The 15,180-nt window shown below is 36.3% G+C and overlaps 1 pseudogene; it reads right to left on the minus strand.

Annotated features, from left to right (window-relative positions):
* Positions 1-13,732, minus strand: part of LOC131044905 (photosystem I P700 chlorophyll a apoprotein A1-like) — a 69,371-nt pseudogene extending 55,639 nt beyond the window's left edge.
* Between the last annotated feature and the right edge of the window lie 1,448 nt (positions 13,733-15,180).

A 15,180-nucleotide genomic window follows, 5' to 3' on the forward strand; every position in this document is an offset into this window, starting at 1 on the left:
TGTAACACCTCGGCTCTCAGACCGCGACCCAGTATCTCGAGATCGACTAGATCTGGACTGTGTAAAGCTTTGTACTCGCCGGTCCCTGGGTATCGCAGCCTCATAGTGCCGCCGATAGTACTCCACCTCCTAAGCTCTCAATGCTAGCTCTCTCAGGGTGTCTCTCATCGGACCACCTGCCGCTGCTCTCTGCATACTAGATACCACCTCCTTCGCTCGCCCCCTCTGCTCTATCTCGATGTTCCGCTTAGTGGTCAACTATGCAATCTGCCGCTGATATGTCAAAATCTGTGCCTGTAGCTGTTGTACAGTCACCTGTAGGGTCTGGATCTGCGCATCCTCAACATGTGTAGGGACCCGAACCCATAGTGGTACCTGTGCAAGGGCAACCCCTCCAACCCTGCTTGTCCTCGGTGCTGGGGGTGGGAGCACATCCGTCCTCCTCCTCTGTGCTGGTCGCCTCGCCTCATTAGCACCCCCCACTGCAGCTAGCACCTCCCCCGCTCTCCCCTCTCCACTAGCTCCAATAGCCAATCCACCTCTCCCCCTGTCTATCACCCCCTGTCTCACCGCTCTCTCCACACCTCTATCTCCTCTCCTCCCTCTATCTCCCCGTCTCCCTCTAACTCCTCTCCCTCGTCCTCGTCCTCCATCCTCTCCATCATCATCATCTCCCTCTCCCTCCTCATCATCGGAATCAAAAGTTGGCCTCATCTCCTCCGGATCAGATATCCTGGCCACCACCCGCGCAACAAACAATCTAGAAAACTCATCGGTCATGCCCACATCCAGAATCTCTAGGGCATAATCCCATATCTGCCCTGCCAACCCGACAAACTCCTCCACTGCCACTGCGTTATCAATGGTCGGACCCCAATCCGCTACATCTTGCCTCCGATGTGCATATAGGCACGCTCCTTGTGGAATACCCTGCTGGCGCCCAAACTGTCTCAAAACTCGGGTCACCACAAACCTCTCTATCACAAACGGGGTCCTCCCGATCAGGTATCTGGTCATAAAAATAAAGGGCATCTCCAGCCCGTCCTCTGCCCACACCTCGCATCTTGTATACGGTCACCAGGTGACCGTATCTATATCATCGAGAACTCTCCTCCAATGCTCTAGTTTGCCCAGCTTGCACTGGACAACTAGACCCCTATATCCATACGCATATGCGCACCCCACGGGCCTGTCTCTATCTGCTAGTGGCCTCGCCGCTGGAATGTGCTCCCAACACCATACCTGTAACAGTGTCATGCCAGCTAACAAACTGCTGTAACCGAGGTATACCACCTCATCTAGGCCCCTATACAGATGGGCTAGCATAGCTGATCCCCATGAAAATATCCGCCCCTATGTCACCATCTCCTCCAATACCAGTCCCCATCCCACAGAGAATCCCTTTGACCTGTGATCAGGACAAAGGAATCCACCAATGAACCCTGCTAGTATAGATGGCAGTGGTGCGTAATCCAGGTCTAAGAACTCCTGCCATGGGATCTCATAACTGCAGACTGTCTCATCATGGAAAATACGACGAAGAGCCTCTGTCCCACTCTCCTCCGACTGCTCATACGGTAGTAGTGCACCTACTACGGGAATCCGCAGGATCTTGTAACAGTCCTCTGGTGTGACTGTCATCTCTCCGGTCGCAAAATGAAAGGTGTTTGTGTCGCTATGCCACCTCTCTGCCAATGCCGTTAGTAGCCCCCGGTTCACAGTGAACCGAGGCATATCCAAAAGGGAGGTCAACCCACATCTCTCAATGATGTCCAGATCAGCCTGGGTCAACTGCGGTATCAATGTCCACGGTCTCGGAAATCTCTCTCACGACTGAACCACACCCAATCGCTCCTGTCAACAAGCAAAACAAATCCAATATCAGTTTCCACATCAAAATGAAGATATCAAAATCAAACTCACATCAACAACATGAAACAATTTGCTCATCTACATCAAGCTCAAAATCCTATCATTTCATATCAACTTGTAACACAACTCAAGTTATCAAAAACCATATCAAAACTTGTAACACAACTCAAGTCTTCACAATCACATAAACTTGTAAAACAACTCAAGTTTCCCACCCATATCAGCTTGTAACACAACTCAAGTTTCCAACCCATACCAGCTTGTAACACAAATTAGGCTTCACACATTGAACTTGAAACAAGGTACGCAAATAAATCATATTTTAATCAAAACACCACATTGATATCTATACATAACTTGAAATATCGCAAATCAAAACAAGCTATATCGACACTCATATTGGACAAATCCATAAAATCATGACAACACGACACAACAAATTTACAAATCACCTCATCTTGCAAAATTTTTTCCAGATGCGCTAAAACAGACTCCCGCTGCGCTAAAACTTACCCACGTGCTAGGCTGTTTTTCCTACGCGCTAATCTATTTACCCTATGCGCTAGACTGACTCTACGCACTAAATCTTTCCCCCCACGCGCCACCTAATCTACCCTATATGCTAAAACCTACCCACGCGCTAATCTATACCTCCCGGGCGCTACCTCTTTGACCCTATGCGCTAGGTTAGCCCTACGCGCTAAACCCCCTTACCCATGCGAACCCCTGTGACCCCTATGCGCTAGGTCTACCCTACGCGCTAACTTGCTGACCTAATGCGCTACCCGACTATTGCCATGCGCTATTCTGCGTCTATGCGCTAACCTATATTTCCTATGCGCTACCCCTAAAATAAACTTGATGCGCTACTTAAAACTTCGTATGCGCTAATCTATGACTTTGACGCGCTAAAACGCTAAAACCGAGTTTTAAAAATCCAAAAACGACCAAAAACGACTAAATCAGAAATCAAAAGGGGGTAAAAAATGTTGAATTACTGGTGGTCCATACGCTGCAGGTCTCCGGTACCTTCGAACGCGCTTGAAACGGTGTCTGGAATACGGAATAGGCATTTTCTCTTCAGACGAAATTCTCTTTCTCCAAAGTCAACAAAGCACAAATGAATCAAATCAAAGCTATTTTCCCCTTTTATAGGAGGAAAATGAAATTAGGGTTAGCCAAACGGACCTGGAATATGGTCGCGGTCTCCCTTATACCCTAAAACTTGTAACTTATCGGGAGATGAATCAATTTACCCACCTTTCACATAGATGAAATCCTACACATCACACGCAACTCATCAAATCAAATGAATTTTTTTTAAAAAATATTGATTCATCTCCCGAGGGGGCATCACCATCAAATATCAAATCTGGGGCATCACGCATCAAATCAAATCTGGGGCACGACTTGCAAATCAAAAGAGCAACACAAAATGACATTTGATCATAAATCATGATAACGCATCATTTTCTTTGAAATAACATGTGCACACACGTCACTTCAAAGAGGGGCAAAATGTAGACGTATAAAAATGACCATATTCCTAAATGAATATTTTATGTTCATTTCTCTATTTAATTAAATCCAATTTAATTAAATTACCCGCATTCCTCTATTTAATTAAGTAAATTACTCAATTAAATTCACTATACCATTTAATGAATAAATCATTTTATTCAATTAAATCCCCCCTATCCACTTTTAATTAAATTCAAATTTAATTAAATAGTTATCCTAAATTGAATAAATCTAATTTATTTAATTTCCCCAAATTACAACCAAATTGAATTAAATTAACTTTATTTCAATTAAATCCTATTATCCCTCCATCCACTTGCAAAATCCTACATCTCCCACTTGCCTTCCTAAACCCCTTTCTAAATCCCTTCTAGACTCTTCTAATCGCTTCTAATTAGCCTAACCCATCTTCTAAACTTTGTCACATCCCTAAGCAAGGGGAAGTCACTTCTCAAATCCTCAAAGTCTTTGATAACCATTAAAGGCTTCAAGCCTTCAACCACTTAATTCCCCAAAGTCTTCATAACCATTAATGGTTAACTCAAACCCTCTTACATGGTTAAAGAATTTCTTTTAACTCAACCTTCATCCAACCCAAGGGTCTCATCAAGCCTTTAATGCTTTGACCATGATTATCTCTCAATCATTTGCACAAGGGTTTATCCTTGGATTAACTCTTAATCCATTGGGTAATCTTAATTTAGACTTGACCCTTACCTTCTAGATAACCCTAAGGTCTTCTCAGGCATTTAATGTCTCCTACCCCTTCTCTCAACCCAACCCTATGTTGACACTTGTCACCATTTCATTGGTGCAAATTGCAAACATGGATCCCCAACTTTCAAACTCAACCCCTGATCAACTCTTTCAATCCTGACCATCCATTGCCCTGTTTTTGCTATAAATAGAGCTCTCATTCCTCCATTTTAAAAGATCCTCCAAATTTGTAGTATCATATTTATGCTCAAATACATTCAAGCTTTCATATCTCATTTTAGCCTCTTTTAAATCAGGAACTAGTCTAAATATGCATGTTTAGAATAATTTCTTTATCATTTTAGCTCAATCATAGACTAATATATCATGTTAGGATAGTATTTATACCAACCTTGTCATCTTATAATCTAGTTTATTGCATTTCTAGAATCATGCATAGCTTAGGATGCATTTCATTCTAAAATCTATAAAAGCATCCCTCGTTCTTACATTTGCCATCCCTAAACCATTTTTCTCAGTGATCTGAGAGCAAAAACATTGGTTTGAGGGACATTGTAAGATAGAGAACCATGGGACCCACCTTGGGAAGCTGAGTTATACTTTCTGACTCCATAGCTTGCACCAAGAAGTCCTCTGTGTGTGTGTGGACAAGTCTTTTAGAATATTTCACATATTGAGTTCTATCGACCCGCTTTTCCCGCATACAGTACTTGATCATTTTTTTGGTGATGATCTGGAGATTCCTTTATCTCTTTCCTTTGTTGGATGTGGAGAACTTGGGAGAGCTTTGGAGACTTGTTAAATGAGATGTTTTTTGCAGTAGTTTTGTTTAAAGGATTTGCATATCTTTGTGGAGGTTCCTTAGTACTACATGAATACACTCTCTATGTGATGCTAATTGGTAGACTTTATATGCCAATATTTTTAAGATCTGACATTACCAATGCAGTGGGAGTTGCTGGATGTGTATGTTCTTCACTAACATGTTTGACACATGAAGCTTGTGATTGTAGTTTATGGGTTGGTTATGTTGTTGGCATGAGCTCTACTGATGTTTTTGGATACCTTTGAGGCATGCATGATTGGATGTATTAGAATTTGTTGTGGGTCCTATTTTCATTCATGTGGGTTTATCAGTTGGATGTGAGCAATCAATTTTGGTTGTTTTTCTAACGGGTGTCTCATCTTGTTATTGGAGGGATCTTTGACTTCAAAATTGTGTTTTAGTTACGAGTTTTGAAGTTGGTTATGCTTTTGCATAGCTTGTAGACACAGTAATGTTGTGGTGGTAGCTTGTAAACTTTTGTTATCAGTTGGATCTAATGCTTGTATTCTTTGGATTGGTGCATTTACACCTCAGATTGTTCCTTTTCTTCCATAGGTGGCATGTTGGAGGATGACATGAATTGTTGCCTGATAGGGTGGACATTTTGGATGTTTTTACGAGTGTCTTGTTTGAGCATGAGAGCATGTATTAGATTTATGTGATGTCATGAATGGTTGTGATGATGTGGTTTCATCAATTGGCTCCTAGTAGTTTAAATCTTGTTGTTTCCAATGACTCTTGTCAGTCTTCGACAAGTGGCAGAATGTTGGGAATAACCCGTGTCTCAACCTTAGAGTCCTAATATATTAAATTATTTGATTAATTGTTGCATTTATTTTCTATATTATAAGTTTGTAACTTCGTAATGCCATGTAATCTTTGTGGGACCTCTTGTTGAGGTGGCATCCTACATGGAAGGTGAGTATATGACATGGATTTCTATTTTCTAGGAAGTTGGCACCTACATTTAAGAGTCAATTTTGGAAGTTGCGATTTAAGCAAGAATCATGCATAAATGAAGTTTTTATTTCATGTTGAGTTCTACATGGAATGTGGGCACCTTTGGAGGTACAGTTTCTTATGCAAGTTTTGTAATAATTGACAATTGCATATTTTTGCATGAGTTGTCAATTGTAAAGTTACCTTTCACATGCGTGATACATTTGGAACCTTCTATGTAGCATCTTCATGCTTAGCCACATGCTTTGGAAAATAGAAATTTAATGGATTGTAATCTTATAAATACAAGTGTTTGCTAGAGGACTTGATGAGAGGAGAGTTGTTCATTTTATAGGGGTTATGTTGCTAGATTTTCTCCAAAGAAAAACAAGATGTAAATCTCCATGTAAAGGCTTAGATCCTGCAAATGTATTGTAACTTGTTATTGAATAATACACTGGCTAGATGTTTTTAAGTTTGGGGTTTTTTACTTGAAAGGGGTTTTCCCACGTATATCTATATCCTCTCTTCTATCTCATTCTTCTTGTTTCATAATTTTGTATTATTGAATTTGTATGTCGTAATGTTGTTGAAATTATCTTAGATCTGTAAATTGCATCATCTTTCCTTTAAGGATTTAATCATGGGAAATGAACTATGTATGTTTATGCTTTTATGACATAGTTGTATGTGCTTGCATCAACATGTTGTAATCAGTTATAAAGAAAAACATGATACTGTAGGTGCATAGTGATCTTAGAGGTTTTACTAGAATGATCTCATTTCCCTTCAAAACACACACATGAGAACTTGTTTCCGTAGCCTAATTTACTAGTTTTTGCTATAATCAATATTTAACAAAAGGGAAAAACTATGAAGAATAACCATGCTATTTCATAGAAATGTTGTATACAGACGACAATTAGTAATAGATTCAATAAAAAAACACCATACATTGACAAAAATCCATGCTAGTTCACATAAATGTTGTATATAGAAACAACTACCGATAGATGGAATCACAAAACATTATAAACCGGCACAAATCAATCTTTGGTTAGCTTCTAAGTTGAAAAAGTAGAATGACAACCAATAGAGAAATATTAAAAAAAATTGTCCAATGAATTAGTTTTTTTTAGTCTAGTAGTTCAACATTTCTAATTTCACAAAATAGATTGCAGACTATTTGTCCTTACAGTTTTAACAAGTTCAAAGAGCATCAATCGCTAGTTCATGTTTATTTCATCATCTCATATAACCAATTCCAACCATGTATCTAGAATCTATTATTATCAAATGGGAAATTCTCGCATTTTGAATTAAATACCTTAGTTTCTATAAAGAATCAAATAGTTGATAGCTTCTAAAGTAGATTCTACGAGACAATATCAATAACACTTTTGTTATCTCTATCAATCTACAAGCTCATTCAAAAACCTTTTAATCAAGATATTATTGTAACATAAAAATTTAATAAATATTTATATACAACTTCCTAGATAGCTCATTACATTAGTCAAGATTTAAAATTAGCTCTAGTTGTAAGACATGCTAATATCCCTCCCAGCTAGACTTATAGTTGAGTAGGTCTTTGGACTTTGTTACTTTTTGTCATATTCCTAGAGAATGGAATAGAGTAGTGGATTACTTGGCAAAATGGGCATATGATGGAATGCAAGGTTAGAATATTGCAGATAGGGGATAATTGAGTTTGAACTCTCTCATATGCTAGAGCAATTAGTTGGGGAGGATAGGAATGGATAATTCTCTGGTCTTTGCTTGACTATTCGCCATTCTTAATTTGTAATCTTCATTTCTGCTTAATAAATGTTTACTCCTTTTGAAGAGAAAAAAAAATCAAAATGAAAAGTCAGAATTGCATTAATCTTGAGCAACTTCTCATCCAAAGAAAGGATGACACCTGGACAGTTTTATTCTCCTCTTTTTGTATAGTTAACAAATCATCATGCATACACCCATACACCTATTACCGGTCTAACTAATTGATTATAAATACAAGTTTTTTGTATATTTAGATTTAGTTACTGTTTTTTTTATTAAAATTTTATAAATACAAGTTTTTTATAACAAAATAATGTTTGATGTGGTTGGGGAAAGAATTCAGTTGTTAATGGCACTGAGCGGCACAACAGCGACCATGCATTTTGGTTGGCGGGGAGTCACCAGTTCGACCTCTGCTGGCGACGTTTTAAAACCAACTTTAAATTACTTAAACAATAAACAAACCCACCACCTATTTAGCACCATTTTTTGGTAAATGGTTGAAACAGACCCGCCGGTGGAGAGAGGTAGGGTGCCACGTGTCAAATTTGATTTTTTTTTTTTTTTAATAAGCCTGTGAGATACACCACCTGGATCAGTTAAATAATTATGTTTTTATATTTCATTATTTTATTGTTCAATGTAAGAAATTCACCCTTAATACTTTTAGGACCATCAACAATATTGATCCATATTTACATGCAACTATTGTGTCTAATATTCAAAATTACCAGTATCTAGCATGTCATAGATCAACATAGTTATATGCTTAGATTCATAACTTTGAAACATCAACTTACCAAACAATCTATAGTATTCAATTTTTACAGGCAATCCTTATGCATATCAATAAGATTGTGAAGCAACAATCATTTAAATGGGTATGTTCATTGGGTTCTTATACTGTGAAGGAAGTAGCCCGTGAGATAACAGAGTATACAAATAACATTAAGAATCTGTTCACCTTCAATAAATGATATTGTGTGTAGATGTAAAAATAATTATAGTGACTAACATAAGAATGTAGATTTTCATTCTTAAAGAAGATGCAGTATCGAAATTTTCCATGGTACCTTGGAATTAAACAGAAAGGAGTACAGTGAAGGACGTAGTATGGTTTTTCTCTTATTTTGTTTTCCTTTTTCCTTGAGGTTATTTTGTCACAACTTTCGTGAGCGAATCAGTATAGCCGCTACTACAGATGTTATAAATGCAATGGCTGCCAGACTTGTTTTCACATGGAGTAAATAGCACAGAGATGATCGTCTTCAAGAGTGAGCTTATTAACCCCTTAACAAAGCTCAAACATGATATATTTGTTAACAGTTTTATAACATTTATGCTGGCTCTTATAGTTTAAAGGCTACAAGTTACAGGATAAGGTATCATATGATTAAATTTTGCTTTTCTTCTTTTATTATTATTGTTATTATATATGTTTCGTTTGTAGTGCAGTTAGGTACTTCTGCAAGGAGTACGACGTAGTCTTATAGGACTCTAATTCATCTGTAGACTCATACATAGATGACTGGCATCGTGGACTATAAGAAATACTTTACTTTTTTTATTTTTATAAAAAAGATAGCGTTGAATAAGCCACAAAAAAACTTGACAGCAACACATATGACTAATGACTAGATAATTTTGTGAAAGCTGAATGAACACGAACATTTCATTTCTTGAAGATAAATAAAATTAAGATGGATACATAAACAATCAAAATTGAAAGTGTGATTATTGAAGCCTAATAAAATTATTAAAAAAACAACCAAGCGACATATCTTTAAAACAAAAAAATTTCAATTTGGACTTTTAGAATAACAGAATATATTGAAACAGAAAAGTGAAGCAGCTATTGCAACCAGAAAATAAGCTACTTACCAGATGTTTTGGTAGCACAGGGAAATCAAATCCAAAAAAGTCTGTAAAACAAATAATAAAATCATCAGAATTAGCCAATAGTCAACAAAAAACCCTTACAAATTCACATAAATATCAAAAATCAGCTATTGCCTACACCATTACACAGGTTTTCACTATCATTATGCCAAAACGAAAGGTTTTCACTATTGCCTACACCATTACACAGGTTTTCACTATCACTTGCATTTCAAAGTCCACTCTTCATGATTTCTATACACAAAACTAAGGCACCAAACTAGCCACTTTATTATAACTCAACCTATGAGCTATAGAAATAATAGAGATTCACAATTTGACCACATGCTTAACTACATTCCAATCAATATTAAGTTGGTATTTTTAAAATTATTATAGCGTAAATGCATTAGCAAATAGATTGTGCCCTAGAACATAAATATCACCTTCTCTTTTATGGGTTGCAATTGTAACTAATACAAAAAGAGAACATGGTAACCATTGTGTAAATCTAATTATCTAACATGTCTAATAGCATCCTTAATTCCATACAAACACTTAATGTTCAATATTCAACTGATATGAGATATTTAAAGTAAAGAAGACCACAATATATCTTTTGCATGAATATTGATGTACCCATAGTCAAGTTGCAAATCAAATTACCTTAGTCACTAACAAAACAATGTGCTATAAAACATCAACCTCCAAATATTCCTTGCTCTAGACCTCTTTAATTAATATTTTGTTATATGAAGTGGGCAATGAGTCCTCACATTCACTCCCCCACTATAGACTTCCTCCTAAAAGTCCTCAAGGAAGGAGAATATATGTACTTTTTTTCAACAATTACTCTAAGAACAAGGATATATATTTCCTACCCTTTTTCAATGGTTAACTGTAGATTATATATATCTCTTCATTGTAAGACCAAATGAGCCATTACACTGAACCGGGTGTGCATACACCTAAAATAGACTACTTACGTAGACACCCTTATCAAGCACTATAGCCCACATAACCATCTTGCATCTCCCACTTGAGATTCTAACAACTTTCACACCTACTCATTAATTTTCTATACAAAAAGTAGGTTCCATGCTAAACCATGAATATGCATTACACCAGATTCCCTTTACTCATCCATTAGGGAACCAAATGAAAACTCTTCCATGACCAAAAAGGATCATATGAGAATCATCTATAAGTTACAAATTCCCATCTTCATTTTCTTCATGTTTTTCAATGTGAGATGTGGAAAAACTCATTGGATTCTATAAATCATCCACCATCATCCACCATCATCCACCATCTAATACATATGTAGACAATGACATGATAAAGGCCCACCATCTTGGGATAATTTTCAAACTCATCTACAAAAGAACTCTTCTTCTTCTTCTTCTTCTCCTTTTTATCCTCCTCCTAATATATTCTAAAATGGCCAAGATTTTTGTAATCCAAACATTTTCCTTTTCCTTACCAAGAGATTTGGATATCGCATGAGATTTAAAGCTAGAATTGTTCACTACATTTCCTTCTTATTTCCTTTCTCTTTGTATTTTTCATGAATAGATAGTACCTTTTTACAAGATTGAGAAATCTTTATTAACATTTCTTCGAAAGGTAACAATTCCACCGCCTTGTCTATTTTAAACTTGGTGGTAGTACTCCCAATAGTCATAACAAGGTGGTCAAATGAATCTAGAAAAGAATATAGAAAATTCGTACACCAATTATCATCCCCCATCTCCACTCCAATGGTGTGCAATTAGGTCATGATCATAATGAAAGCATTTATATATGTTTGGACATAGAACCACCATGATCATATTAAAAGCATACAATTTCTTTCTTAGGATTTTTTTTTTTTACAAGGGATTTATCCTAATAAATCTCATCCAACTTTTTTCAAAGGTTCGCATTGTAATCTCTTCATGCATATTAAATAATAATATATTGGCCAAACAAAGTCTAATGAAACCTTTAGATTTTTGGTCTAATATGTCCCAGTCCTCTTGTTTTATTCAAATACATTTGGATCTTGTTTTGTACTTCATGGTATGTTTCTAAATAGCGACCTATTTATTTGATACTTTAGAAGGCTTGGGATTTTGACACCTACAAACATTCTTCGGAATAGGAGGCATCATTCAAAGTTTTGTTCTTCTCACATTTGGATTTATAAATATAGTTATGATTTAGAGAAAAAATAGTATATAAATTGAATCAAGTCAAAGAAGGGTGTTGAAGTGGTTATTTTCTCATGAAAATAGGGAATAGGTGTTTACCAATTTGTTGAAAAGAGCGCACATCATTTGTTAGTCTGTCAACAAAGACTTTAACTCATTGTGTATAGTTGTGAGTAGCTTTCTGGATCTATTTCTTAATTTTTGGGCTTCTTTTTCCTCCTTGGAGATTGTTTTAACTTTTCTTTTTTATGCTTGAGAATCTATAAAAAAGCATGTTTGAGATAAAATTACGATAAATAGAAGTTTTAGGGTCTTATAACTCAATTTTTGGGAGATTTTTATTAGTGTTCTCATATTTTGACTATTTTGGAGTAGGGAGTTCATCAAATAGTTACAAACTTGTCTTGGAAGGGGGGAAGGGGTAGGGGTCATATATTTGTGAGGACCGAAGTAGATAGCCTAAGGGTTGATATCATTTATATATTATAAATTTGGAGTAAATACATGAGTTAAATCATATTTTGGTAAAGGTTTTGTCCACAAAGGGTTTCTTCATGCTTTAATTCTTTTATGTATCTATTTGCATGATATCTTATCTTTGTTAAATTTATCTTCCTCATCTTGTGAAAATAATTTAGACAGTTAATTCTCTTATAGTTTAATTCTATCTAAATTCCGTAAATTGATGATTACATGAGAGTATCCTTTTTAGTGTGATTTAGATTTTCATCTATGTAATTGATCCTCACACTTGTAAAATTGATGTGATGTATAAAATTAAACTCGGACACTTAAAAATGAACTAACAAAGAAGTGGTAACTATAAATGATGTGTCTTGGTTTACTATACCTAATAGACACACCAATTGGAAACTTGTTGGGAAGGATTTATTCTCCTTTGGTTAAGTCAATTAGTGGACTGATTTAATGAGAATGAATCAAGATTAAAAAAGAAAGCAAGCATGTAGTATGCCTAAAATGATAATGCAATTGGGATTATCTATGATGTTGTGATTATGCTTCCATGATAATCTTAAATTGACTCAAATGAATTAATGTTAATGCTTAACTACATTGTTCTAATATATAATTTGTAATAATTCTTGTTTTAGTCAACTCATAATAATTAGCGAAAGATAAATATGAAGTCAATATAAAAGAAATTTAAATTTAAAGATTTGGAATGTGAACCTACACATGAATCAATATATAAAAGACAATATATATATAAAAACAAGCGAACCCTTCTAGACTTTGGGCGATTATTATGGATCAACCACCCACAAATCCTGTGCTAAGGTAGTATATGTTTATGCCTATCAGAATCAATCCCATAAGCCAAGCGGAAATGGTGACCTACAAGCCAAATTTCTGGATGTTAGAGATCTTTCCACACTTTATCACACTATCACTTTTGATAATATATTGTCAGAAATATGATGTTTCCATGTACGTTTTGTTTTAAGTATTTTGGATAATATTGTGTCGAGAAAAGAAAATTTTGTATCGATGTTTTGATCATATCACATGAGATATTTTTATATGTTGTTTCAGATCATACTATAATCTTTCACCAAGAAAAGAAATAAATTCTAGATCTTGCAATATGTTTTAATATGATCCAAAACATGATACAAAAATATCTCAACCCAAATTTATCGAAAATAATGGAAACAACATATTCACTTAACTATAATGGGATTTTCGTGAGGTCCCATCTTTGCTGGTAAACTTCAACAAAGGTATGAGAGAAAATGGTAATTCAAAAGATAAGATCATCTACACAAACCATATGAAAGAAAGCGCTAACAATGTTCCTGAAAAAGCTATCCAAAATTCACTGTAAGAATTGAACTATGAGTGATGTTACTGATAATGGCTTAAAACATACAGAAGGAATTGTTATTCGTTTTCCTGCACCAGATCTCCCATTAATGATAGCCACCACCAGGCTCGGAATAATTGCAATGCACCGTGTTGCTAGATTTCTCTTCCATGTCTTCATTTTTCATCTGAGAAAGGCCTGTTTCATTCAAAGATGTTTTCTTGGAATTGTCAAGTCTTAAAGAGTAAGGATTAGGAACATACACAGTTATATGTACAGGCAGTTATATGATCAGAAATGCCTAAAATAGAGCAAATGCACTCCATATAAAGAAGTATTTCCAAGCTGACTGCCATTGACAGTTACAGCAATAGAATTATCTGATTAATCAGGTACCTGCAAATTTGCTTTTTCATCCACCTCAATACATGAATAAACTTACATTGATTCTAGAAACTTTAGCAGGAGTTTTCCTTGAAAGGACTAAAATTGAATGGAGATATAAGTTGTGCCTGAGCATCAAATACAGTTTATATTCAGTTTGAGGGATCTCAGAATTTTTCAATGTTGTTTAGAAGGGAAAATGCACTGTAACGCATAACAAGGGAACCAAAGAGAGAGATTGTAAGACCAGTTGCCCCACTTCCCTTTAACCGAGGAACAAACAACCCTTTCAAGACCTCTATGGAATTGGGCTTTACATTTCAGAAAGAAGCAGACAGCCATTGTAAATACAAGAAAAGTTATTAGCAACTCCAATTTTCTGATTTGTAATAGCATTGTTTCCCCCCTTATTTTAAATTTTGAAATCGCTCCCCTTTAGTCACGGAGTCGGTCATTTCCTGAAGTCATGTTGCATGTCGCGCTCCTTTTCTAAGTTAGTCGCGGAGATAGGAAATTCTAGAAGTCCCCGATCGCCCGACGCCTCTTGTCTTGTGTTTGGTCACTCTGTCGCGGGTTGTAGAAAACTCACAAGTTCTGACCTTAGGTTCATAAGTTAGATTGAGCGACTTGTCAAATCTTTTCTAGGTTTCGGGGCGCTGCCTTTGTGTCAGGTTTTATATGAACTAACACTATTTGCCTTGTCAATAAGAACAAGCCAAATTAAGGGACCGTTTAAAGAGGTGAAGTAAATGCAGCATTTAAGGCATGTCACATCAATTAAGTACATGAACGGGGTGGCAAATGATTTTTGAACTAGCTTCCATTTTTATGAGTTCTCTAAGTGTATCATCTAGCAGAGTATAATACAAAATCAGTTGGCGGGCGTGCAAGACACAGTGACGGAGCTATTGAATTTTGAAATCTTTTTGTAAGAGCTAGAAACAGGAAAGACAACTCCATTGTGACAGAAAATTGTTCAATGTGGTTTGGCCTCCGCAACTAGTTTTCTATTTACTGTTCCTTGCACAGATTTGGTTGTCGCTTTCTCCGAGAGATATCACCCCGAGACTCAGGAAATTTGAGCGGAAGGTGGTAGAGTGATTGCGCAAATTAACCCTGAAAGTGTTTCTCGTGCTTTGTGCCTCTTTGAGAAAGAAGCTGCTGAAAATATGTTTTGGCTGGTGAGGAGTATTTCCGTGCACATAGTGACTTTTGCATGAATTGTGTAGCTAGAAACTAGCTAA

This window comes from Cryptomeria japonica, chromosome 1 (assembly GCF_030272615.1).
Source record: "Cryptomeria japonica chromosome 1, Sugi_1.0, whole genome shotgun sequence".
NCBI lineage: Eukaryota > Viridiplantae > Streptophyta > Pinopsida > Cupressales > Cupressaceae > Cryptomeria > Cryptomeria japonica.